This window comes from Coptis chinensis, chromosome 4 (assembly GCF_015680905.1).
Source record: "Coptis chinensis isolate HL-2020 chromosome 4, ASM1568090v1, whole genome shotgun sequence".
NCBI classification, from domain to species: domain Eukaryota; kingdom Viridiplantae; phylum Streptophyta; class Magnoliopsida; order Ranunculales; family Ranunculaceae; genus Coptis; species Coptis chinensis.
In genome coordinates, this window is record NC_141459.1 from 93,483,134 (window position 1) to 93,509,419 (window position 26,286).

The 26,286-nt window shown below is 37.9% G+C and overlaps 2 long non-coding RNA genes across 2 annotated transcripts; one reads left to right on the plus strand and one right to left on the minus strand.

Moving 5' to 3' along the window:
• Positions 1–5,621: 5,621 nt before the first annotated feature.
• On the minus strand, positions 5,622–9,308 carry LOC147505748 (uncharacterized). The gene is made up of 3 exons (XR_015193460.1): positions 9,141–9,308; positions 8,923–9,037; positions 5,622–5,999 (listed from the first exon to the last, which is right to left on the minus strand). It is a non-coding gene; the product is annotated as an uncharacterized LOC147505748 (long non-coding RNA).
• A 7,727-nt stretch (positions 9,309–17,035) lies between these two features.
• On the plus strand, positions 17,036–25,426 carry LOC147505749 (uncharacterized). Its single transcript, XR_015193459.1, has 3 exons — positions 17,036–17,462; positions 17,553–17,659; positions 24,740–25,426. It is a non-coding gene; the product is annotated as an uncharacterized LOC147505749 (long non-coding RNA).
• Positions 25,427–26,286: the final 860 nt, after the last annotated feature.

The window sequence follows — 26,286 nt, forward strand, 5'->3', positions numbered from 1 at the left end:
GTTCTTCTGTGGTGCTAAGATTAATTGTCTCTGTTTCCTTGATGACTGGCGTCGATCGGTCTTCATAAAGTTCGTGAGGAAGAATGGACTCAGCAACTTCATTGTCCATTTCTTCTTCATCGTCGGGGGAAAGGGGGTCATAACCTGCACAAGTCATCCAATCATCTTGCCCTAAGGCAAGTGGGTAAATCATATATGCGGGAGTTTTAAAACTCTTCTGATTTTTTTGGATTTTTGAAATATTTGAATTTTTTTGGATTTTTGAAATATGATTATATACATGGGTTGAAATAGAAAGTCTCACGGGCTTTTTTTTTGGGCCATATCGGACTCATCCGAAGGCTCAAAGAGAGGACTATTTTGGTTGGGGACCGGATCGGTCATGCATATTTAGGTTCCCCAATCATCATAGTGCCCGTCAAGGAATGGATCCTCATTAGAGTCTAAAGTATCTAGAAACATTTTCCAAATTTCATATTGCGTTTGGGAGTCAGAAATTGGCATGCTCTCAAGATCCACTGGAACTGGGTCAATAATAGATTCCATATTCAACAAATCATCCAAATCAAGTATGGTCTGAGGGTCCAAATGGACATGGTAAGGAGTGACAGTCTCATCTCCTGGGTCAGTATCTAACCCAGGGGAACTGGCCAAAGTAAAAGATGGAGTATAGTCCATACCTGACGAGGAAGATGTCGATCCAACCTCATTTATCCAACTAAACTGTCTAGCCTCATGATCCAACCTAAGTTGGCGATATCCTGAATAGGAATTAATATCTGGCTCTAAAATAGTAACTTCTGAGTTTGGATATGGGTCATCATCTTCGCTCCATAACATGTTGGAATCAATAATAGCATCAATCTCTGCCCCTAGATCAGGTAGAGCCAATCCGAGACAATTCACCGTGGCACTAGAATTGATAAACAATTCTGACAGTCCTTCCACAACCTCCTTAGTATAGCCTAGCCCTTTTCGATCATCTTGACTAGGAATTTGTAGCGGTTCTACGATGTCGTTTTGGGTTTTTCCCAATCAAAGTCCTGGAAAATAGTTTTGCTCAAGGAACATCTGAGTCGTCTTAGGATTTCCATTGCAAAACGGGGTAGGGAGCTTCTCCTTGTCGGGTGCTCTAAACTCCACAATCCCTAATGGTTCCTTAGTGTAGTTACACTTTCCTTCAATCATTGGTATTACCTTATGCTCTTCTAAAGAATCCGGATCATCCGAATCACTAGTGATGCAGATAATATTCCCTTGCCATAAGAACTTAAGCTTTCTATGAAGTGTAGAGGGAATTGCGCCGGCCTGGTGTAGCCATGGTCTGCCCAAAAGGAAATTGTAATTGGCCTCGATGTCCATAGCCAATAATGTGACTTTGAACGTGACTGGACCTATTTAGATGTCAGTTGTGAACTCGCCAAGGACTTCTCTTCTTTGATTATCAAACCCATGAACTGCTCTAGCTGTATCCTTAGTGAAAGTGAAGTCTTCCGGCATGATTCCAATGGCTTTCACAGAATTGACCGGGGAGATATTCAAACCGGATCCGTTGTCAATCAGTACAAATGGCACCTTATAGTTGTTGCAATACACCGTAATAGTCAAGACTTTCGTGTGGGTTATTCCATCTGCGGTCAAATCATCATCAGAAAATGTTATGGAGTTTGTCTTCCTGAGGGAAGCAACTGTACGTGCCAAATCGTTCGGCTGGATAGAAGCTGGAATGTGAACCTGGTTCAAGGCTTGAAGAACTGCTTGCTTATGTTGGGGTGATGCCATGAGTAAACCCTATATGGAAATGTTGGACTTAGTTTTCTGCAACTGTTGGATTACTTCATTACCATCCTGCTTCTCTGGTTCAGTTGCCGTGGGCGGGTCAGGCTGTTGGGCCAAAACCTGATCTTTCTGTAAGTGTGGTGGCTTGTATATCCTTCCCCCTCTTGTCAAACCATGAGTCTCAACACATTCCTCTGCCAAACTAGGTTCTAATTGGTTCAATTGATGTAGTGAGATTGTTGAGTCATCTTTACTTTTTTCGGGCTCAATTAACTTCTTCCCTATAAACTCCTCGGTATCGTGACTCTTGGCTAGCACAAACTGGACCTTGGGGATTGTGATAGGAGTTGGGATCACCTGCTGCTGAGTTGGATTCTGGCAAATCACGGGTCTTTGAGGTTCTAACCCAACTTGCGATGCCGTGGATTGAGATGTATTCAAAGGATCTACCCATTTCGTAATGGGCCTCTGCATCATAAAGGATTCCAAATGCTCTCTAGTCAACTTGAATGGCTTTTGAATCTGTGGAGTATGTAGAAATGGTGCCACCACCTCATTTAATTGGATACCTCTAGATTTTGTTTGTTCCATGCATCTTCTAACTACATCTTGAAGATTAACTGGCCTTGTGGTGTTAACAATGGATGTCTGTCTGATCAGAATGATGAATGATGCCGGATCCTTCTTGATAGCTTCTAAAGTATTAACTCTTCCATTATGCATTGGTAGTGGATTTGTCGATATATTGGGAGTGCCGAGACTGGACGCATCTATCTTACCCTTATCAATTAAGTTTTGGATAAGATGTAAGGAGCATGCACCTCTCCGTCGTGTGACCTGGAGCCTGATGGAAGTCACAATGTTTTGAAACGTCATACCAGAATGGCACCGGATTTGGAGGAGGCCTCGGCTGCATTAACGTAATCAAGCCCTGTTGGACTAAAGCCATCAATACAACTTGTAATGGGAAGCCCAATTCTGTGAACTGCCTCTGTTGCCTGGGAAAACCCCTATCTTGCTGTCTTGGAGGGAAAATGACTTGATTGGAAAAAGGGTGAGTTGTCACCTCCGACTGAATTTGCATATGTGGATGAGGTTGAACTTGTGCAACAACTACATTGGCTTCTTTGTTGTTCACCATTACAGTGTGAGGCTTCTTCTTATGCGGGTTAGATCCTGTAGACATTGAGCTGATGGGAGAAATATTGCCAGATGATAACCTATCTTCTATTTGTGATCCAGCGGCAACTAAGGCTAATATGTCGGATGATAACTAGCACTTAGCTTGGTCGCGTACTGTTGGTTCAAACTTTTCATAACCATCCTAATTTGCTCCTGCTCCTGCTCCGTGGGCCTATCAATGATTTGGGCCGCTTTTGTCCTCCATCTTGTAATATACTCGGTAAAACTTTCATTCATACCTTGCTTCAAAGTTTCAAGTTGGCTTCGGCCCATTTGGATATCAGTGTTATAAGAGAAGTGAGCTACTAAAGCATTTACCAGTTCAGGCCAAGTCTTGATTTTTTGCGTTTCAGTATTCATCCACCAAGTAAGGGCTGCACCCTTAAGACTCCTTTGGAATAGTTGAACCATTAGTTCTGGCCCGATTCCCATTGGTTGTAGATAACTTGCATACATACGAATGTGGGCCTTTGGACAACCGGTTCCCTCATATCGCTCCATCTTTAGAAATTCGAATCCATGTGCTACTCTGATATGTGGATATGGACATAGATTATCAAGGTCTAGGTTTTCACCTTTCATCTTGGTCATTGCTTCTTTCAATTTCTTAATCTCCTCCATTATGGGGTCAACCGGTGGTTGGATTGGGTTTTGCAATTGGTATTGGGGGTTCGTATAGAATAGTGGTTATGGAGTTTGTGGAAAATAGGTTGGGGTTGGTAACATGAATGGGTTGGACATCATGGTTGTAGTTGGAATTTGGTTTGGGCTTTGAAAAGTTTGATGAGTGGATGGTTGAGGCATGTAGGTTGGGTTATCCTGAGGAAAAAATTGGGACGGAGTATGGGTTGGCATAGGAACATGCAATTGAGTTGATCTATGTGTAGCATATGGAGTGAGTAATGAGGTTAGTAGAATGGTAGGGTTAGGACTAACCATAGGGGGTAGTGATACCTGGTTGTTGTGGTTGACCCAGACTTGGAGTTATTACAAACTTTTACATCATCTTGAGAAACATCTTTTCCATCGCCTTCTCTATCAATTCCTCTTGACTGGTAGGGGTTGACGATTCACCAGAATTACTTGAATGTGGACTTCAGATTTTCGCTGATAAAATTTGTCTCTCAGATGGAAGTGCTAGTGGAGAACTTCCTTGTGGCACATACATCTGTGATGAAGATATAGGTGGCAGAGATAACTCTTGAGAAGAACCGTCTGGTAGATTCTCTATTTCAATCAGCGAGTTAATGGTTGCATGAAATAACCTTAACCCTGGTCTTCTATTCCAACTGGCTTCGGATAAGCCTTCTTCTTTCCTATCTTAACCAAAACACCTCAAAGAAAATGTAAGTCGACTCTCTAGGGATATCCCAAATGAAATTAATAAAACCTCATGCATTACAAAAATGTGTACCTAGGTCTATGCAATTGATTTTATAGTCGCCACTAACTTTATTAAGGAAAAGTTGAGTAAAACCTATGTGAAGGACCAGCCCTCGAAACTAGATGATTATTGGGTTCCGGAGTCAAGGTACGATGTGGGAAGGTGTTAGGCACCCACACTCGCCTGGTTAAAACCAGCCTTACTTCTATTGAGGTGTAATGTATTAAGATAGGTGAATGAAGAAAGTTTGAAATTTTATTACCAAATTGGATGCTCTTTACTGAATTATTTAAAAGCAAATGACTATATGCTATAGTAAAACTAAAAAAAACAAATAATCCTAATATGCAATACTAATTAAAATAAAAGAGAAAAGAAAGATGTCACCTTGTTCAGAATGTTGCCTCATACTTGATTGTAGATTGATCGATTAATTGTTGATAAACTTGATCTTGAATTGACAACTATGATTTGTGGATTGAAACAGGTGATTTGAGGAAAAAACAACTTTTGGTGAAAAGAAGTTTCTACTCAAGATCGACGAGAAGAAAAGAAGGCTAAAATGAAGAACTAGAAAAAAAAAATGAAGAACACTGAAGAAAAGAAGGCTATTAGCTCTGAATAACTAGGTCCATATTATTAACTCCGAATTCCTAGCTCTAGTTGTTTTTTGTGGGTGAATGAGACCCATATTTATAGCTTTTGGGCGTGGATTCAAATATGGTAATGAGTTTGATCCAATGGCTGAGTATTGATGAAGAAAAATCCAATGGCTTGATATCATTTTGGTTACACCTCCTAAATCTGGCCCTTGATTCAAGAGGTGGGATAAGGGGTGAGATCTTGGCCCTTGGTTTTTGGATCTTTTAGATGGATTAGGGCAAAAAATCAAGCCCTTCATGTCCTCAATGAGCCCATAATCCAGGGTTTCCAAACATAGCTCCAAAATGACATATTCTCTAGAATATTCTTGATTTATGGGATCAAATCAAACAGATAAGGAAAGTTCTCTATGTTTTTGGAGGCTTGAAAAATGGGCTAGAAACCCTAATGAAAAGGTCCAACTTGAGTTGGATCCACAGACCACGAGCACAGGTCCAAAAATCAAGCTTCCAAGAACCTAGAGAACCTTCCTTATTTGTTTGATTTGATTTGATCCCAAAAATCAAGAATATTCTAGAGAATATGCCATTTTGGAGCCGTGTTTGGAAACCCTGGATTATGGGCTCATTGAGGACGTCTAGGGTTTGTTTTTTGCCCTAATCCATCTAAAAGATCCAAAGATCAAGGTCCAAGATCGCACCCCTTATCCCACCTCTTAAATCAAGGGCCAGGTTTAGGAGGTGCATCTAGAAAGATATCAAGCCATTGGATTTTTCTTCATCAACACTCAGCCTTTGGATCAAACTCATTACCATATTTGAAATCCATCCCAAAAAGCTATAAATATGGGTCTCATTCATCCAGAAAAAAAACAACTGGAGCTAGGAATTCGGAGTTAATAATCTGGACCTAGTTATTCAGAACTAATAGTCTTCTTTTCTTCAGTGTTCTTCATTTTTTCTTTCTAGTTCTTCATTTTAGCCTTCTTTTCTTCTCGTCGATCTTGAGTAGAAACTTCTTTTCACCAAAAATTGTTTTTTCCTCAAATCATCTGTTTCAATCCAAAAATCACAGTTTTCAATTCAAGATCAAGTTTATCATCAATCAATCGATCAATCTACAATCAAGTATGATGCAATATTCCAAACAAGGTGACATATTTCTTTTCTCTTTTATTTTAATTAGTATTGCATATTAGGATTATTTGTTTTTTAGTTTTACTATAGCATATAGTCATTTGCTTTTAAATAATTTAGTAAAGATCATCCAATTTGGTAATAAAATTTCAAGCTTTCTTCATTCACCTATCTTAATACATTACACCTCAATAGAAGTAATGCTAGTTTTACCAGGCGAGTGTGGGTGCCTAACACCTTCCCACATCGTACCTTGACTCCCAAACCCAATAATCATCTAGTTTCGAGGGCTAGTCCTTCACATATGTTTTACTCAACTTTTCCTTAATAAAGTTAGTGGCGACTCTAAAATCAATTGCATAGACCTAGGTATACATTTTTGTGCGTACAGGTTTTTTGGCGACTCCGCTGGCGACATCCCTAGAGAGTCAGACTTACGTTTTCTTTTGAGGTGTTTCAGTTAAGATAGGAAAGAAGAAGGCTTATCCGGAAGCCAGTTAGAATAGAAAGCCGGGTTAAGGTTTATCTTGTGCAACCGTTAGCTCACTTATGGAAATGAAGAATCTACCAGCTAATTCTCCTCAAGGGTCTCTTCCACTAGCGTCTCAACCGATGATTAGTTCCCTGCTTATCTCTCAAGGTGAACAATCACTATCTAGCAATGGACAACCACCCCAAGGAGGTGGTCAGAGTCCAACATCACCCCCTCTTGGATCGGAAGACTTATTAAAGCAAACTGTGGAAAGGATGGTCCAAGAAGTACTATCCAAACTTATGAACCAGGGGCAAGTCACCAACATCAACATCAGCATTCAACATTATGCATTTACCCTTGTGGAGAGGGCAAAACTCCACAACATCATTTGATCAACTACCCTACTGAAGAAGGGGAATATTCTGCATTCCATCAATCAACGACTACTTAGCCAACAACCAACCAGCTACCCTACCGTGGAGAGGGAAAATTCCATATTGCATTATTAACCTCCATCGAATACATGAGAGCTATCTATCAAAGAAATCAGCTGACTCGAATCTGACTACATCAAAGAGCGAAATGCTAAGAGGAGTTTATCTATGACCAACATTCTTGAGAGTCGAGATATGAAGGAGGGCATTGATTTTCTACTGGGACTTAGATACCAATGGAGACAGGTTGTTACAAGTAAAGCTGAGCAAGCAGATCCAGACTAGAGTGGAATCAATGAACCAGAAAGTTCAAACCCAATAGTGAATGTCCATTCACTATGAAAATTCTACATGGAAAATCCTACCAATGCCGACCAATTAAAGAGGTACTACTTTTTACCCAACTTTGTTTATTTTAAGACGAAAAGTATAGTGAAAATCTTAGAGAGACGATGGAACAAGCCATCTTTGATCGTTTTGTTTTTAGCCTCATAAACCCACCTAATATCATATGTTCCCGATTGAAGCCTATTTGAGCCTTAGCATATTCTTTTGTTTCCCACAATATAAGCCCATATCTTTTAGGAAGCCTAATAAATCCTTAGCCTACCCATAGAGTACCCATACCCACTCTTATAAAGCTTGTCATAGTCCAAGGGCATCATTCCGTCCATCTTTGATCACGAAATAATCACCCCCATCTTATTTATCCCAAGAAGATGTTGAAGAAAATCCTAGTGCAAGGGGAAAAAAAAACCCCGTCAGAACTCAAAATACTTAGAATTGTACAAAATAATCAACACCAGCCCAAAATGGAAAACCTAAACAAGGGGCAATTTCATTTGAGATTTGGGATCTGTATTATCATCTCACTACCATCATTCCAATTACTCATCCCTTTATATGGCAAGTTCTACTCCAAAAATATTTTTTTGATCCTATCCTTTCTTTCTGAGCCCATCACCTAAGCCTACATTATAGTCCTATGAAAGTCCGTTCTCGATCTCTAAGTCCACTATATCTCCTAGTTGAGAAGTACTCGAGGCAAAAAATAAAAAAATAAAAAAATAGAAGGCATTGGAGGATTCACTACTAGTGATTGCGATGTGTGAGGAAGTTGTCTCCAAAAGATTGGTTCTATGCTTTATGCTCTATCTGTTTTGGAAGAAAGTTTTTGGGTGTCGTTCAGTACTTTGTGAAGGTCAAGCAATCAAAGGGAAAATAATATCATCTAATTCATAGGTGCCAAGTTTGATCATACTTCTATCCTATGGTCGTCCTCATGCTCACATTCTTGTCGGTAACTCATTCCCCCACCTTCACTTGTGATGCAATCATTTGTGGTATTTCTTATTTTGTGGATAAAAAATATTTTGTTTTCCATTGTTTTCAAAATTGATTTAAAAAAAAAAAAAAAAAATTATTTGTTTTCAAAAACTTGGTTTGCTTTGGATGACTTATGATGAGAAATCTAGGATAACATTACAAGCACGTAGAAAATTTTGAAGCCAGTATATCCTAACTAAATCATGTACTTTTTCTACTAACATTACATGCAAATAATTTGGTTCGTGTATATATCATAATCTCCACTATCTATTTAACATTACATGCAAATAATTTGGTTCGTGTATATATCATAATCTCCACTATCTATTCACTCATACATATTTCACTAATAATATAGTTGCATTATAGTTTTATGTATATCATGTATGTTATAATAACATGTCATTGAGAGAAATAATGTCCCGTGCCTATTCTTTGCCAAGAAATTGTTTTTCTAGTCATACAGGATGTGCAACAAAATTCTAAAACGCGAAATTGACGATAAAGCTGCCAAGTATGGATAAGGTAAGTGAACTTCTATTATATGTTGCACAAATAATCACTGTTAGTTCGAAAAGAACAGAAAAAAAAATGCATTACCGTTACATGGCATGGTCTGGACTGTGTGGCTCTTTGCCTGCTTCGGCACCATCACTTCTTTCTTCTGGACGTTTGCAAGGTATGAGTTCTCCTTTTACAATCTTATTTATAAGGGCTGCGGGCATGAATTTGATTTATATAAAGGGCAGTTGCATGTGATTGCAAGTTTAATTAATCTAGAAAAAGACAAAATTTAAAAGAGTAAAATATTGGCATACCATTCATGGTGCGACACTCCATGAGCATCGACTCGCTGCTGTTGGACGTTCAAAGGTATGGGTTTCTCCTCTCTCATCGTGTATATATAGATTTTGAGGTGTATATTAAATAGGAATCATTGCCTAACTTATAATAATTTTCTTTTAGACATACATGTATATATGGGAATAGGATCTGTATATTAGAAGCTTTTGTTTTATTAGGTTGTTGATTAGATTCCTTTTCTTTTGAAAATAAAATATCTGTTTTTATAAAACAGAGACGGTGTAAGCACCAAAAGCAACCAAAAAAAAAAATTCGGTACGCTTCACTGGGGTTCTCACCCGGTTTGGCCTGGTTTAACCAGTTTGGTTCAGGTTGACCCAATTGGTCCAATATGACCCGGTATTCACCAATTTGACTCGGTTTAGGGTCGTTAGGGCCAAATTCCCACCCCTATTACCAATAGTGCGATGGTAAAAACAAAATACTTAATGAATATTTTCTCATACTGGAGAGTAAAATCCCCATAATACTAGTATTCATATATATATATATATATATATATATATATATATATATATATATATATATATATATATATATATATATAGTCATTACCAATAGTCGCGATGGTAAAACAAAATACTTAATGAATATTTTCTCATCCTTGAGTTCAAACCCCATGATACTAGTATTCATATATATATTCCCACCCCTTTTACCAATAGTCGCGATTTGGCACAAAATACTTAATGAATATTTTCTCCCTTTTAGGGTCCTTTTGTCTCCTTTCCCCATGATATATATTCATATATATATATATATATATATGAATACTAGTATCATAGGGTTTTTACTCTCGATGGTAAAAACAAAATATTCATTAAGTATTTTGTTTTTACCATCGCACTATTGGTAATAGGGGTGGGAATTTGGCCCTAACGACCCTAACCCGGCCCTGACCGACCCGATTTTAAGCCCTATAAAGCCCTTACAACTAAAGCCCTCACAGAGTTTAGGGCAGGGCTGATCCGGCCCTAATGCCTTCTAAGGCAGGGTCAGGGCTAAAGTTTTGAAATATAGGCCCGACCCTAACTAAGCCCTAACCAAGCCCTAGTTATAATTTCACTACAAAATACACAACTAAAACTATCCAACTCCTTGTTACATATTTTCAATTAAAATAACACTGTCCTTTGTAATTTATCACTTACCGTATGAGTACTTCTAATAACTTGTCTTATATTATAAAAACTTGTAAACCTAATTGTTTCTATCTCACAACTCACGTACACCTCACAACTCCCCGTCTAACCTAGTCGCCAAGAACAATAATGAGCATTGGGCACTAGCCTAATGAAAAATAGGTTGACGTCAGTAAAAACTCATTCCATAGTCTTATTTGTCTTTGTGTTCTTCAATGTTAAATGCAATTTTGGTGAGATTTGAGTACAAGAAATAACGGATTTATGTCAGTGAAAGCTCATTCCAAAATGTGTCTTGTACATTTTAACTTTAATTTTGAAATATAAATATGAGTCTCTATGTACTTCAGTTTATTAGATTGTTGATATACATTTTAAATTGTTGGACTTATCAAGAATTATTATTAGATTGGTTGTTATTCAAATTTCAAAGTGGTAGGACTTTGAGTTTGCAAATCTTTGAAATTTTTTTGTAATATAAATGAGTTTTAAAACTGATGCAGTAAAAATAAGAAAATATATAGGCTCGGCCTGACCCGGCCCTAAATTGTTAAAGAGGGCATATGGTAGGGTCAGGGATTGAAATTTAGACTTATGACCCGGCCCGACCCGCCCTATTGGACTTTAGGACTTTAGGGCCCGCCCAATAACTGAAAGGCTTTAAATGTTTAGGGCCGGGCTAGCCCGACCCGGCCCATTTCCCACCCCTAATTGGTAACCACTTTATCATTAATATCATTTTGGTAATTCTATTTGTGCAACACAAAATTTTTTCTTGAGAATAATGTCAGTTTTTACTGACAGCCTCACGGATGGATAAGCCTGAACTCATAGTGATAGTCTTTTCCAATCCGAGTAATTGAACGTAATTAATTGATTGATTGATTGAACTTGAATATCATCATCCCCAGCATCCATCTTTCATCTCCAGCACATCACTTATCTTCCCCAGCAGTGTTCGTCTGTGTCTTCTTCCTTCATCTTTAGAATCTCCCATCCCCAGTGGATCTTCTTGCTCTCCCCAGTGAGTCTTTCCTTTCGCCAGTGTTTGGTTATCACCATTATATGAGAATCTTTAATCTAAGTCAAAATCATGAATGAATTGATTTATCCACTTGATTTCACCAGTTTTCTAAAATGAATTTGAAAAATATCAGATTTCAAAAAAATTTGTCCTTTGATTTCAAAAAGTTGTTCATCCTTATCCATCACCAATTTTGGCCTAAGCGCCACTATCATAGTGCACACTGATGTAATATAAGACGTAAAATACACGCATTAGAAGGTGTAATACTTTGGTTGAGTATTGAAAAAATGTAAGACGTAAAACACGCATTTGTAAGGTACGATACCATCCTCTCCTGAGTGACAACCATTTTCAACTGTGCTTTCACAAACAACTTGAAAAAAATTGAGGATTTCAAATATCTAGGTAAATGCCCTCTTTCAAAAATATTTTTCAAATGAATTTTCAATAATTGCATGAGATCTTTTCGCTGGAGCTTGGCAAAAATGGTTTGTCTCCATGGCTTTGCCGTTCAGTTGCAAGCAACCTCCGCCAAAGAGGGACAACTGTAGACACCCCATTTTTGTACCCCAGGCATAATTCATTCACGATTTTTCTTTGAATTAAATTTGATCATATAAGATGATTTGCTTTCTAGAGTCTTCATTTCTACATCAAACGTCTTTCTTTTCATCTTCTTTTAGCGTCTTTAGACTCTCCTCATAGGGCTTAAGTTTCGTTGCTTTCTGAGTTTTGAAGCTGAAAATGACCAAAATGCCCCAGTAACCCTTTGGAGCCCAAATCCCGTTTTTTCCACTCTTTCTTTGGATGAGATTATTTCATATTTGAATTCACCTTGAAAAATCCTTCGAAATGAGTACAAGCTTGCCTAAGTTCCTTTTGGATTTCAGAAACCCTAATCTTGCCATATCCCGTTCCGGCCCGTTGTGCGCGCTGTTCAGTGCAATGTATTATTGGAGTAAGATTTCGACCCAAGGATATTTTTAAGAGTTCATGGACCTTCCTAATGGATTAATGAACAATTTTGTGAAGAAGAATTTGCCTAATTTTGACCCGGTCAAAGGGAATTTACAGTGTTCATAAAATGGTCAAAATGGGCCTTTTTGGTTGGATTTGGACATATGCTCATGGGCTGTGGATCCAGCTCGAGTTGGAACTTTTCATTAAAGTTTCTAGCCCATTTTCAAGCCTCCAAGAACCTAGAGAACCTTCCATATTTGTTTGATTTGATTTGATCCCAAATATCAAGAATATTCTGAAGAATATGCCATTTTGGAGCCATGTTTGGAAACCCTGGATTATGGGATCATTGAGGACGTCTAGGGTTTGTTTTTTTGCCCTAATCCATCTAAAAGATCCAAAGATCAAGGTCCAAGATCGCACCCCTTATCCTACCTCTTAAATCAAGGGCCAAATTTAGGAGGTGCATCCATAAAGATATCAAGCCATTGGATTTTTCTTCATCAACACTCAGCCTTTGGATCAAACTCATTACCATATTTGAAATCCATCCCAAAAAGCTATAAATATGGGTCTTATTCACCCACAAAAAAACATCTGGAGCTAGGAATTCGGAGTTAATAATCTGGACCTAGTTATTCAGAGCTAATGGCCTTCTTTTCTTCAGTGTTCTTCATTTTTTCTTTCTAGTTCTTTATTTTAGCCTTCTTTTCTTCTCGTCGATCTTGAGTAGAAACTTCTTTTCACCAAAAGTTGGTTTTTCCTCAAATCACCGGTTTCAATCCAAAAATCACAGTTGTCAATTCAAGATCAAGTTTATCATCAATCAATCTACAATCAAGTATGAGGCAACATTCCAAACAAGGTGACATCTTTTTTTTCTCTTTTATTTTAATTAGTATTGCATATTAGGATTATTTGTTTTTTAGTTTTACTATAGCATATAGTCATTTGCTTTTAAATAATTTAGTGAAGATCATCCAATTTGGTAATAAAATTTCAAACTTTCTTCATTCACCTATCTTAATATATTACACCTCAATAGAAGTAAGGCTGGTTTTACCAAGCGAGCGTGGGTGCCTAACACCTTCCCACATCGTACCTTGACTCCCGAACCTAATAATCATCTAGTTTCGAGGGCTAGTCCTTCATATAGGTTTTACTCAACTTTTCCTTAATAAAGTTAGTGGCGACTCTAAAATCAATTGCATAGACCTATGTACACATTTTTCTGCGTACAAGTTTTTTGGCGACTCCGCTGGGGAGATCCCTAGAGAGTCAGACTTACGTTTTCTTTGAGGTGTTTCAGTTAAGATAGAAAAGAAGAAGGCTTATCCATAAGCTAGTTGGAACAGAAGGTCAGGGTTAAGGTTATTTCGCGTAACTATTAACTCGCTGATTGAAATGGAGAATTTACCGCAGTTCTTCTTCAAGCCGCCTATCTCTCGCGCCACCTATATCTTCATCACAAATGTCTATGCCACAAGGAAGTTCTCCACCAATACCTTCGCTTGAAGAGCAAATTTTATCAAGTAATATTCGAACTCCTCATACAAATGGCTCTGGTGAATCATCAACCCCTACCAATCAAGAGGAATTGATAGAGAAGGTGATAGAAAAGATGTTTCTCAAGATGATGTCAAAGTTTGCAATAACTCCAAGTCTGGGTCAACCACAACAACCAGGTATCGCACTACCCCCTATGGTTAGTCCTAACCCTACCATTCTACTAACCTCATTACTCACTCTGTATGCTACACATAGATCAACCCAATTGCATGTTCCTATGCCAACCCATACTCCGTCCCAATTTTTTCCTCAGGATAACCCTTCTATGCGTATAGGTCTATGCAATGGCATATCCTTAAACACATTCCAGAGGACTCTAAAATCAATTGCATATTCTGGGTTCGATCCCCAGCTGAGTCGCCAAAAAACCTGTACGCACAAAAATGTGTACCTAGGTCTATGCAATTGATTTTAGAGTCGCCACTAACTTTATTAAGGAAAAGTTGAGTAAAACCTATGTGAAGGACTAGCCCTCGAAACTAGATGATTATTGGGTTCGGGAGTCAAGGTACGATATGGGAAGGTGTTAGGCACCCACGCTCGCCTAGTAAAACCAGCCTTCCTTCTATTGAGGTGTAATGTATTAAGATAGGTGATGAATGAAGAAAGCTTGAAATTTTATTACCAAATTGGATGATCTTCACTAAATTATTTAAAAGCAAATGACTATATGCTATAGTAAAACTAAAAAACAAATAATCCTAATATGCAATACTAATTAAAATAAAAGAGAAAAGAAAGATGTCACCTTGTTTGAAATGTTGCATCATACTTGATTGTAGATTGATCGATTGATTGATGATAAATTTGATCTTGAATTGACAACTGTGATTTTTGGATTGAAACAGGTGATTTGAGGAAAAAAACAACTTTTGGTAAAAAGAAGTTTCTATTCAAGATCGACGAGAAGAAAAGAAGGCTAAAATGAAGAACTAGAAAGAAAAAATGAAGAACACTGAAGAAAAGAAGGCTATTAGCTCTGAATAACTAGGTTCAAATTATTAACTCCGAATTCCTAGCTCCAGATTTCTTTTTTATGGGTGAATGAGACCCATATTTATAGTTTTTTATGATGGATTCAAATATGGTAATGAGTTTGATCTAATGGCTGAGTGTTGATAAAGAAAAATACTATGGCTTGATATCTTTTTGGTTGCACCTCCTAAATCTGGCCTTTGATTCAAGAGGTGGGATAAGGGGTGCGATCTTGGCCCTTGGTTTTTGTATCTTTTAGATGGATTAGGGCAAACAAACAAACCCTACACGTCCTTAATGAGCCTATAATCCAGATTTTCCAAACATGGCTCCAAAATGGCATATTCTCTAGGATATTTTTGATTTTAGGGATCAAATCAAATCAAACAATAAAGGAAGGTTCTCTAGGGTTTTGGAGGCTTGAGAAATGGGCTAGAAAACCTAATGAAAAGGTCCAACTTGAGATGGATCCACAGCCCACGAGCACGGGTCCAAAATCCATAAAAAAGCCCATTTTGACTATATTTTCAATGCTTCAAATTCTCTTTGACCGGGTCAAAATTAGGCAAACTCTTCTTCACAAAAGTTGTTCATGAATCCATTAGGAAGGCTCAAGAACTCTTAAAAATTCCCTTGGGTCGAAATCTTACTCCAATAATATATTGCATTGAACAGTGCGCACAACAGGCTAGAACGGGACAAGGTGAGATTAGGGTTTCTAAAATCCAAAAGGAACCTAGGCAAGTTTCTACTCATTTTGAAGGATTTTTCAAGGGGAATTCAAATATGAAATAATCTCATCCAAAGAAAAACGTGAAAAAACGAGATTTGGGCTCCAAAGGGTTACAGGGGCATTTTGGTCATTTTCAGCTCAAAACTCAGAAAACAACGAAACTTCAGCCATAGCTAGAACATGATGTGGAAGAGTCTAAAGATGCTAAAAGAAGATGAAAAGAAAGAAGTTTGATGTAGAAATGAAGACTCTAGAAAGCAAATCACCTTATATGATCAAATTTAATTCAAGGCAAAATCGTGAATGAATTATGCCTGAGGTGCAAAAATGGGATGTCTATAGTTGCCCCTCTTTGGCGGAAGTTGCTTGCAACTGAACGGCAAAGCCATGGAGACAAACCATTTTTACCAAGCTCCAGCCAAAAGATCTCATGCAATTTTTGAAAATTCATTTGAAATATATTTTTGAAAGAGCGCATTTCTCTGGATATTTGAAATCCTCAATTTTTTCAAGTTGTTTGTGAAAGTACAGTTGAAAAATGGTTGTCACTCAAGAGAGGATGGTTTCGTACTTTACAAATGCGTGTTTTACGCCTTACATTTTTTCAGTACTCAACCAAATTATCACACCTTCTAATTCGTGTATTTTATGCCTTACATTACATCAGTGTGTACTAGGATAGTTGCGCTTAGGCCAAAAAATGGTGATGGATAAGGATGAACAACTTTTTGAAATCAAGGGACAAATTTTTTGAAATATGATATTTTTCAAATTCATTTTAGAAAACTAGTGAAATTAAATGGATAAATCAATTTATTCATGATTTTGACTTATATTAAAGATTCTCATATAAGGGTGATAACCAAACACTGACGAAAGGAAAAACCTACTGAGGAGAGCAAGAAGATCCACAGAGGATAGGAGATTCTAAAGAAGATGGACGAAGACACAGACAAATACTACTGGGGAAGATAAAAGATGTGCTGGAGATGAAAGATGAATGATGGGGATGATGATATTCAAGTTCAATCAATCAATCAATCAATCAATTATGTTCAAGTACTCGGATTGGAAAAAGCTGTCACTTTGAGTTCAGGCTGATCCGTCCGTGAGGCTATTAGTAAAAACTGACAATGTTCTCGCGAACAAATTTAATGTTGTACAAATGGAGTTACCGAAATTATATTAATTATCAAGTGGTTGTCAATAATGCGATGGTGAAAACAAAAACTTGATGAATATTTTCTCATACTGGAGGGTAAAAACCCCATGATACTAATATTCATCATTTTTTATTTATTATTTTTTGAAAGTTTTTTTTTTTTTTTTTTTTTTTTTTGTTTTTTTTTTATTTATTTTTTTGGTCAACTATCAAACAGGTCAAAACCGACTCAACCTAGTCAAAACCGGGTCAACCTGGTCAAAACCGGATCAAACGGGTCACAACTGGACTGGAGTACTGGACACTCAAAGCCGGGTCCAATTAGAGCAAACTGCTCGAACCGACGAACCCAAACTAGGTGAGGTGTACCGACCTTTACTTTTGGTGCTTGCACCGAAGCAGTTTTTATAAAAATAGATCTTCTATTTAATTAGAAGGAATCTTTGACAATTCAAACTGTTTTGTCTTTTTCCAAAATCAACTGTTTCTGTTTAGTAAACCAAATCGGACAAAATCGAACAGTTTCACTTTTTGTAAACAAAATCCACCGCTCATCACACATTCATGTTCACTTTCTAATTAAGCCATCCAAACCAAGCCTATTTAAACAGGGGAGGAAATATACGTACCTTTGCCAACGTCCAGAGAGAAAAGTGATGGTGTCGAAGCAGGCAAAGCGCCACACAGTCTAGACCATGCCATGTTACGGTAATGTTTTTTTTTTTTTCTCCTCGAACTAACAGTGATTCTTTGTGCAACATATAATGGAATCTCACTTGCCTTATCCATACTTGGCAGCTTTACCCTCAATCTAGCATCTTAGAATTTTGTTGCACAGCCTGTGAGACTAGAAAAACAATTTTTGGCAAAGAATAGGCATGGGGCATTATTTCTCTCCATGACAGGTTGGTATAATATATATAATGTACATAATACAACTATGTTATTAGTGGAATATGCATGAGTGGTTAGATGATGATGCATGTATGAACCAACTTATTTGAATGATATGTTAGTAGAAAAAGTACATGATTTAGTTAGGATATATTGGCTTCAGAATTTTCTATGTGCAAATGTCATCCTAGATCTTTCATCATAAGCCATCCAAAACAAACCAAGTTTTCGAAAACAAATCAAAAAATTTTTTTTTTTTTTTGAAATTCATTTTGAAAACAATTTTGAAAACCATGGAAAACAAAATAATTTTTTTTCACAGAATAAGAAATACCACAGATGATTGAATACCAAGTGAGGGTGGGGAATGAGTTACCGACAAGAAGATGAACATGAGGACGACCATAGGATAGAAGTACGATCAAACTTGGCACCTATGAAGTAGATGATATTCTTTTCCCTTTGATTACTTGACCTTCACAATGTACTGAACGACACCCAAAAACTTTCTTCCAAAACAGATAGAGCATAAAGCATAAGACCAATCTTCTGGAGAAGACTTCCTCATACATCTCAATCACTAGTAGTGAATCCTCCAATGCCTTCCATTTTTATTTTTTTATTTTTTTTGCCTCAAGTACTTCTCAACTAGAGATATAGTGGACTTAGAGATCAAGAGCGGACTTTCATAGGACTATAATGTAGGCTTAGGTGATGGGCTCAGAAAGAAGGGATAGGATCAAAAAAATTATTTTTGGAGTAGAACTTGTCATATAAAGGGATAAGTAATTGGAATGATGGTAATAAGATGATGATACGGATTCCAAATCTCAAATGAAACTGCCCCTTGTTTAGGTTTTCCATTTTGGACCGGTGTTAATTATTTTGTGCAACTCTAAGCATTTTGAGTTCTGACGGGAGTTTTTTTTTTTTTTTTTTGATATATATATATGATGATACGGATTCCAAATCTCAAATGAAACTGCCCCTTGTTTAGGTTTTCCATTTTGGACCGGTGTTAATTATTTTGTGCAACTCTAAGCATTTTGAGTTCTGACGGGAGTTTTATTTTTATTTTTTTTCCCCTTGCACTAGGATTTTCTTCAACATCTTCTTGGGATAAATAACATGTTTCGTGATCCAAAGATGGATGGAATGATGCCCCTGGACCATGACAAGTTCTATAAAAGTGGGTATGGGTAATCTATGGGTAGGCTAAGGATTTATTAGGCTTCCTAAAATATATGGGCTTATATTGTGGGAAACAAAAGAATATGCTAAGGCTCAAATGGGCTTCAATCGGGAACATATGATATTAGGTGGGCTTATGAGGCTAAAAACAAAACGATCAAAGATGGTCTGTTCCATCGTCTCTCTAAGATTTCCACTATATTCTTCGACTTAAAATAAACAAAGTTGGGTTAAAAAGTAGTACCTCTTTAATTGGTCGGCATTGGTAGGATTTTCCATATAGAATCTTCATAGTGAATGGACATTCACTATTGGGTTTGAACTTTCTGGTTCATTGATTCCACTCTAGTCTGGATCTGCTTGCTTAGCTTTACTTGCAACAATCTGTCTCCATTGGTATCTAAGTCCCAGTAGAAAATCAATGCCCTTCTTCATATCTCGGCTCTCAAGAATGTTGGTCATAGATGAACTCCTCTTAGCATTCTGCTCTTTGATGTAGTCAGATTCGAGTCAGTTGACTTCTTTGATAGATAGCTCTCATGTCTTCGATCGAGGCTAATGATGCAATATGGAATTTGCCTTCTCCACGGTAGGGTAGCTGGTTGGTTGATTGGCTAAGTAGCCGTTGATTGATGGAATGCAGAATATTCCCCTTTTTCAGTAGGGTAGTTGATCAAATGATGTTGTAGAGTTTTGCTCTTTCCACAAGGGTAAATGCATAATGTTGAATGCTGATGTTAATGTTGGTGATCTTAGACATTTGAAAAATCTTCTCAAACATAACCGCTAAACTTTCTTCCTCCTTAATTTCTTCTTCTCGGTGAGTGATTCTCTCATGTACGAAGAATTAAAATCATGTCCCACCTTAAGACAATAGATTGTCATAGATATGATCAACACTTCTATGGATTCCTTCAGTAATTTGATCAGGCTTCAACGCTCAGAGGAGATCAAGGTTATACCAATATGCACATAATGTGGTTCATCTATGTGGTGCCAAGGTTAATGGTCTTTGTCTCCACAATGACTAGCGTCTGTCAATCCTCAGACTGCTTATGAGAAAGAATGGACTCAGCAGCTTCATTGTCCATTATTCATCATTGTCGGGGGAGAGGGGATCATAATAACCTGCACAAGTCATTCAATCATCCTGCACTAAGGCAAGTGGGTAAATCATATATGTGGGATTTTGGAAACTTTTTTTTTTTGTTGTATTTTTGAAAAATTTTAATTTTTTTTTTTGGTTTTCGAAATATCCGGATTTTTTTGGATTTTGGAAATATTTGAATTTTTTTGGATTTTTGAAATATTTGATTTTTTTGGATTTTTTGAAATATTTGATTTTTTTGAATTTTTGAAATATAACTATATACAAAAGGAGTTAGAACAAAAAGTTTCACGCCCTTTAAGCCCTATTGAATTCTTCTGATGGCTCAACCGGAGCAATATGATGGTTGGAGATTAGATCAATAATGACTTGCATTCCCCAATCATCATAGTCTCCATCAATGAATGGATTCTCATCAAAATCTAAGGTCTCTAAAAACCTTTCTCAAATCTCATATTGCGTCTGGGAGTCAGAAAGTGGCATGTTCAATAGATTCCATATTCAATAGATCATCCAAATCAAGTATGGTTTGAGGGTCCAATTGGACATGATAAGGTGTGACAGTCTTGTCTCCTGGGTCAAATCCTAACCCTGGGGAACTGGCTAAAGTAAAAGATGGAGTATAGTCTATACCTGACGAGGAGGATGTCGATCCAACCTCATTTATCCAACTAAACTGTCTAGCCTCATGATCCAACCTAAGTTGGCGATATCCTGAATAGGAATTAATATATGGCTTTGAAACATTAATTTCTGAGTTTGGATCTGGGTCATCATTTTCGCTCCATAACATGTTGGAATCAATAATAGCCTCAATCTCTGCTCCTAGATCAGGTAGAGCCAATCCGAGACAATTCACCGTGGCACTAGAATTGATAAACAATTCTGACAGTCCTTCCACAATCTCCTCAGTATAGCCTAGCCCTTTCGATCATCTTGACTAGGATTCTGCAGCGGTTCTAAGATGCCGTTTTGGATTTTTCCCAATCCAAGTCCTGGAAAATAGTTCTGCTCACGAAAAATCTGAGTCGTCTTGGGATTTCCATTACAAAACGGGGTAGGGAGCTTCTCTTTGTCGGGTGCTCTAAACTCCACAATCCCTAATGGTTCCTCAGTGTAGTTACACTTTCCTTCAATCATTGGTATTACCTTATGCTCTTCTGAAGAATCCAAATCATCCGAATCACCAGTGATGCAGATAATCTTCCCTTGCCATAAGAACTTAAGCTTTCTGTGAAGTGTAGAGGGAATTGTGCCGGCCTGGTGTAGCCATGGTCTGCCCAAAAGGAAATTGTAATTAGCCTCGATGTCCATAGCCAAGAATGTGACTTTGAACATGACTGGACCTATTTGGACGTCAGTTATGAACTTGCCAAGGACTTCTCTTCTCTGATTATCAAACCTATGAACTGCTCTGGCTGTATCCTTAGTGAAAGTGAAGTCTTCCGGCATGATTCCAATGGCTTTCGCAGAATTGACCGGGGAGATATTCAAATTGGATCCGTTGTCAATCAGCACAAATGGCACCTTATGGTTGTTGCAATGCACCGTAATAGTCAATGCTTTCATGTGGGTTATTCCATCTGTAGTCAAATCATCATCAGAAAATGTTATGGAGTTTGTCTTCCTGAGGGAAGTGACTGTACGTGCCAAATCGTTTGGCTGGATGGAAGTTAGAACGTGAGCCTGGTTCAAGGCTTGAAAAACTGCTTGCCTATGTTGGGGTGATGCCATGAGTAAACCCCATATGGAAATGTTGGACTTGGTTTTCTGCAATTGTTGGATTACTTCATTACCATCCTGCTTCTCGTTCAAGAGTCGTAAGGCGGTTAGCCATTGGGCCAAAACCTGATCTTTCTGTAAGTGTGGTGGCTTGTATATCCTTCCTCCTCTTGTCAAACGATGAGTCTCAACACATTCCTCTGCCAAACTAGGTTCTAATTGCTTCAACTGATATAGTGAGATTGCTGAATCATCTTTACTTTTGTCAGGCTTAATTAACTTCTTCCCTAGAACCTCCTCGGTATCGTGACTCTTGGCTGGCACAAACTGGAACTTGGGTATTGTGATAGGAGTTGGGATCACCTGCTGCTGAGTTGGATTTTGGCGAATCACGGGTCCTTGAGGTTCTGACCCAACTTGTGATGTTGCGGATTGAGATGTATTCAAAGGAACTACCCATTTCGTAATGGGCCTCTGCATCATAAAGGATTCTAGATGCTCTCTAGTCAACTTGAATGACTTTTGAATCTGTGGAGTATGTAGAAATGGTGCCACCACCTCATTTAATTGGATACCTCTAGACTTTGTTTGCCCCATGCATTCTCTAACTGCATCATGAAGATTGATTGGCCTTGTGGTGCTAACACTGGACTCTTGCTTGATAAGAGTAATAAAAGAAGTTGGATCTTTAGTCTTGACTGGCTCTAATGTGTGAACTCCCCTATTATGGTATGGCAATGGATTTGTTGTCACATTCGGAGTGCCAAGATATGAAACATCAATTCTTCCCGAATCAATCAAATCCTGGATCGTATGTTTAAGAGTACCACACTTCTCTATAGGATGTCCTGGAGATTGATGAAAATCACAGTGTTTTGAAGTATCATACCAGTACGGAATCAGATTTGGAGGAGGCCTAGGTTGCAATAGTGTAACTAGGCCTTGTTGGATCAAAGCCTTGAGAATAACCGACAATGGGTACGGTAGCTCTGTGAACTGCCTCTGAGGCTTGGGAACCCTATATTTTGATATCCTTGTTGTCTTGGAGGATATGCAATTTGATTAAAAGAAGGGATGTTTGCCACCTTCGACTGAATTTGCGTATGTGGCTAAGGTTGAACTTGTGTAGCAACAACATTGGCTTCTTTGTTGTTCACCGTTACAGTGGGAGGCTTCTTCTTCTACGGATTAGATCCTATAGATATTGAGCTAATGGGAGAAATATTGCCAGATGATAACCCACCTTCAATTTGTGATCCAGCAGCAACTAAGGCTTGATTTGTCGGATGATAACTAGCACTTAGCCTGGTCGCATACTCTTGGTTCAAACTCTTCATAACCATCCTAATTTGCTCCTGCTCCATGGGCCTATCAATGATTTGGGCCGCTTTTGTCCTCCATCTTGTAATATACTCAGTAAACCTTTCATTCAGACCTTGCTTCAAAGTTTCAAGTTGCCTTCGGCCCATTTGGATATCAGTGTTGTAAGAGAAGTGAGATACGAAAGCGTTTACCAGTTCAGGCTAAGTCTTGATTTTTTGTGTTTCAGTATTCATCCACCAAGTAAGGCTGCACCCTTAAGACTCCTTTGGAATAGTTGAACCATTAGTTCTGGCCCGATTCCCATATGTTGTAGATAACTTGCATACATACGAATGTGGGCCTTTGGACAACCGGTTCCCTCATATCGCTCCATCTTTAGAAATTCGAATCCATGTGGTACTCTGATCTATGGATATGGACATAGATTATCAAGGTCCAGGTCTTCACCTTTCATCTTGGTCATTTCTTCTTTCAATTTCTTAATCTCCTCCATACCGTGGTCAACCGGTGGTTGGATTGAGTTTTGCACTTCATATTTAGGGTTCGTGTAGAATAGTGGTTGTGGAGTTTGTGGAAAATAAGTTGGGGTTAGAAACATGAATGGGTTGGACATCATGGTTGTAGTTGGAATTTGGTTTGGGCTTTGAAAAGTTTGTTGAGTGGATGATTGAGGCACGTAGGTTGTGTTATCCTGAGGAAAAAATTGGGACGGAGTATGGGTTGGCATAGGAACATGCAATTGGGTTGATCTATGTGTAGCATACGGAGTGAGTAATGAGGTTGGTAGAATGGTAGGGTTAGGACTAACCATGGGGGGTAGTGTGATACCTCGTTGTTGTGATTGACCCAGACTTGGAGTTATTGCAAACTTGGACATTATCTTGAGAAACATCTTTTCCATCGCCTTCTCCATCAATTCCTCTTGACTGGTAGGGGTTGACGATTCACCAATACTACTTGTATGTGAACTTCGAATGTTCGCTGATAAAACTTGTCCCTCAGATGGAGTTGCTAGTGGAGAACTTCCTTGTGGCACATACATCTGTGATGAAGATATAGGTGGCAGCGATAACTCTTGAGAAGAACCGTCTGGTTTATTCTCCATTTCAATAAGCGAGTTAATGGTTGCACGAGATAACCTTAACCTTGTTCTTCTATTCCAACTAGCTTCTAGATAAGCCTTCTTCTTTCCTATCTTAACTAAAACACCTCAAAGAAAATGTAAGTCTGACTCTCTAGTGCTCTCCCCAGCGAAGTCGCCAAAAAACCTGTACGCACAAAAATGTGTACCTAGGTCTATGCAATTGATTTTAGAGTCGCCACTAACTTTATTAAGGAAAAGTTGAGTAAAACCTATGTGAAGGACTAGCCCTCGAAACTAGATGATTATTGGGTTCGGGAGTCAAGGTACGATGTGGGAAGGTGTTAGGCACCCACGCTCGCTTGGTAAAACCAACCTTACTTCTATTGAGGTGTAATGTATTAAGATAGGTGATGAATGAAGAAAGCTTAAAATTTTATTACCTAATTGGATGATCTTCACTAAATTATTTAAAAGCAAATGACTATATGTTATAGTAAAACTAAAAAACAAATAATCCTAATATGCAATACTAATTAAAATAAAAGAGAAAAGAAAGATGTCACCTTGTTTGGAATATTGCATCATACTTGATTGTAGATTGATCGATTGATTGATGATAAACTTGATCTTGAATTAACAACTGTGATTTTTGGATTGAAACAGGTGATTTGAGGAAAAAACAATTTTTGGTGAAAAGAAGTTTCTACTCAAGATCGACGAGAAGAAAAGAAGACTAAAATGAAGAACTAGAAAAAAAAAAAAATGAAGAACACTGAAGAAAAGAAGGCTATTAGCTCTGAATAACTAGGTCCAGATTATTAACTCCGAATTCCTAACTCCAGATGTTTTTTTATGGGTGAATGAGACCCATATTTATAGCTTTTTGGGATGGATTCAAATATGGTAATGAGTTTGATCCAATGGCTGAGTGTTGATGAAGAAAAATCCAATGGCTTGATATCTTTTTGGTTGTACCTCTTAAATCTGGCCCTTGATTCAATAGGTGGGATAAGGGGTGCAATCTTGGCCCTTGGTTTTTGGATCTTTTAGATGGATTAGGGCAAACAAACAAACCCTACACGTCCTTAATGAGCCCACAATCCAGAGTTTCCAAACTTGGCTCCAAAATGGCATATTCTCTAGAATATTCTTGATTTTAGGGATCAAATCAAATCAAACAATAAATGAAGGTTTTCTAGGGTTTTGGAGGCTTGAGAAATGGGCTAGAAACCCTAATGAAAAGGTCCAACTCGATCTGGATCCACAGTCCACGAGCACGGGTCCAAAATCCACAAAAAAGCCCATTTTGACCATATTTTCAATGCTGCAAATTCTCTTTGACCGGGTCAAAATTAGGCAAACTCTTCTTCACAAAAGTTGTTCATGAATCCATTTGGAAGGCCCAGGAACTCTTAAAAAATACCCTTGGGTCGAAATCTTACTCCAATAATATATTGCACTGAACAGCGCGCACAACGGGCTAGAACGGGAGACAGGGTAAGATTAGGGTTTATGAAATCCAAAAGGAACCTAGGCAAGCTTGTACTCATTTCAAAGGATTTTTCAAAGGGAATTCAAATATTAAATAATCTCATCCAAATAAAGAGTGGAAAAAACGAGATTTGTGCTCCAAAGGGTTTCAGGGGCATTTTGGTCATTTTTAGCTCAAAACTTAGAAAGCAACGAAACTTCAGCCATAGCTAGAACATGATGAGGAGAGTCTAAAGATACTAAAATAAGATGAAAAGAAATAAGTTTGATGTAGAAATGAAGACTCTAGAAAGCAAATCACCTTATATGATCAAATTTAATTCAAGATAAAATCGTGAATGAATTATGCCTGGGGTGCAAAAATGGGGTGTCTACAGATCTCTTAAAGTGCGATCAACTGCTTCAAATGTATATCGATGTGTCATTGTAGCTTCATTCCATATAAACAAAGAAGAACGGCATAACAGTTTCGCGAGGGGCGAATGTTTTGCTATAGTATAGGTAGATGTTGGATAAGTTGGTATAGGTATTTTAAATCTCGAGTGAGTTGTGCGACCACCTGGCATCATTATTTCTACAATTCCTAATGAAGCTGTTGCAATTGCAATATGTCCAACATTTCTCATATAAGCAAGTATTGAACGATAAAGATAAGTTTTACCTGTTCCTCCAGGACCATCAATAAAGTAAACTTTACTTTCATTTCTCATAACTGAATT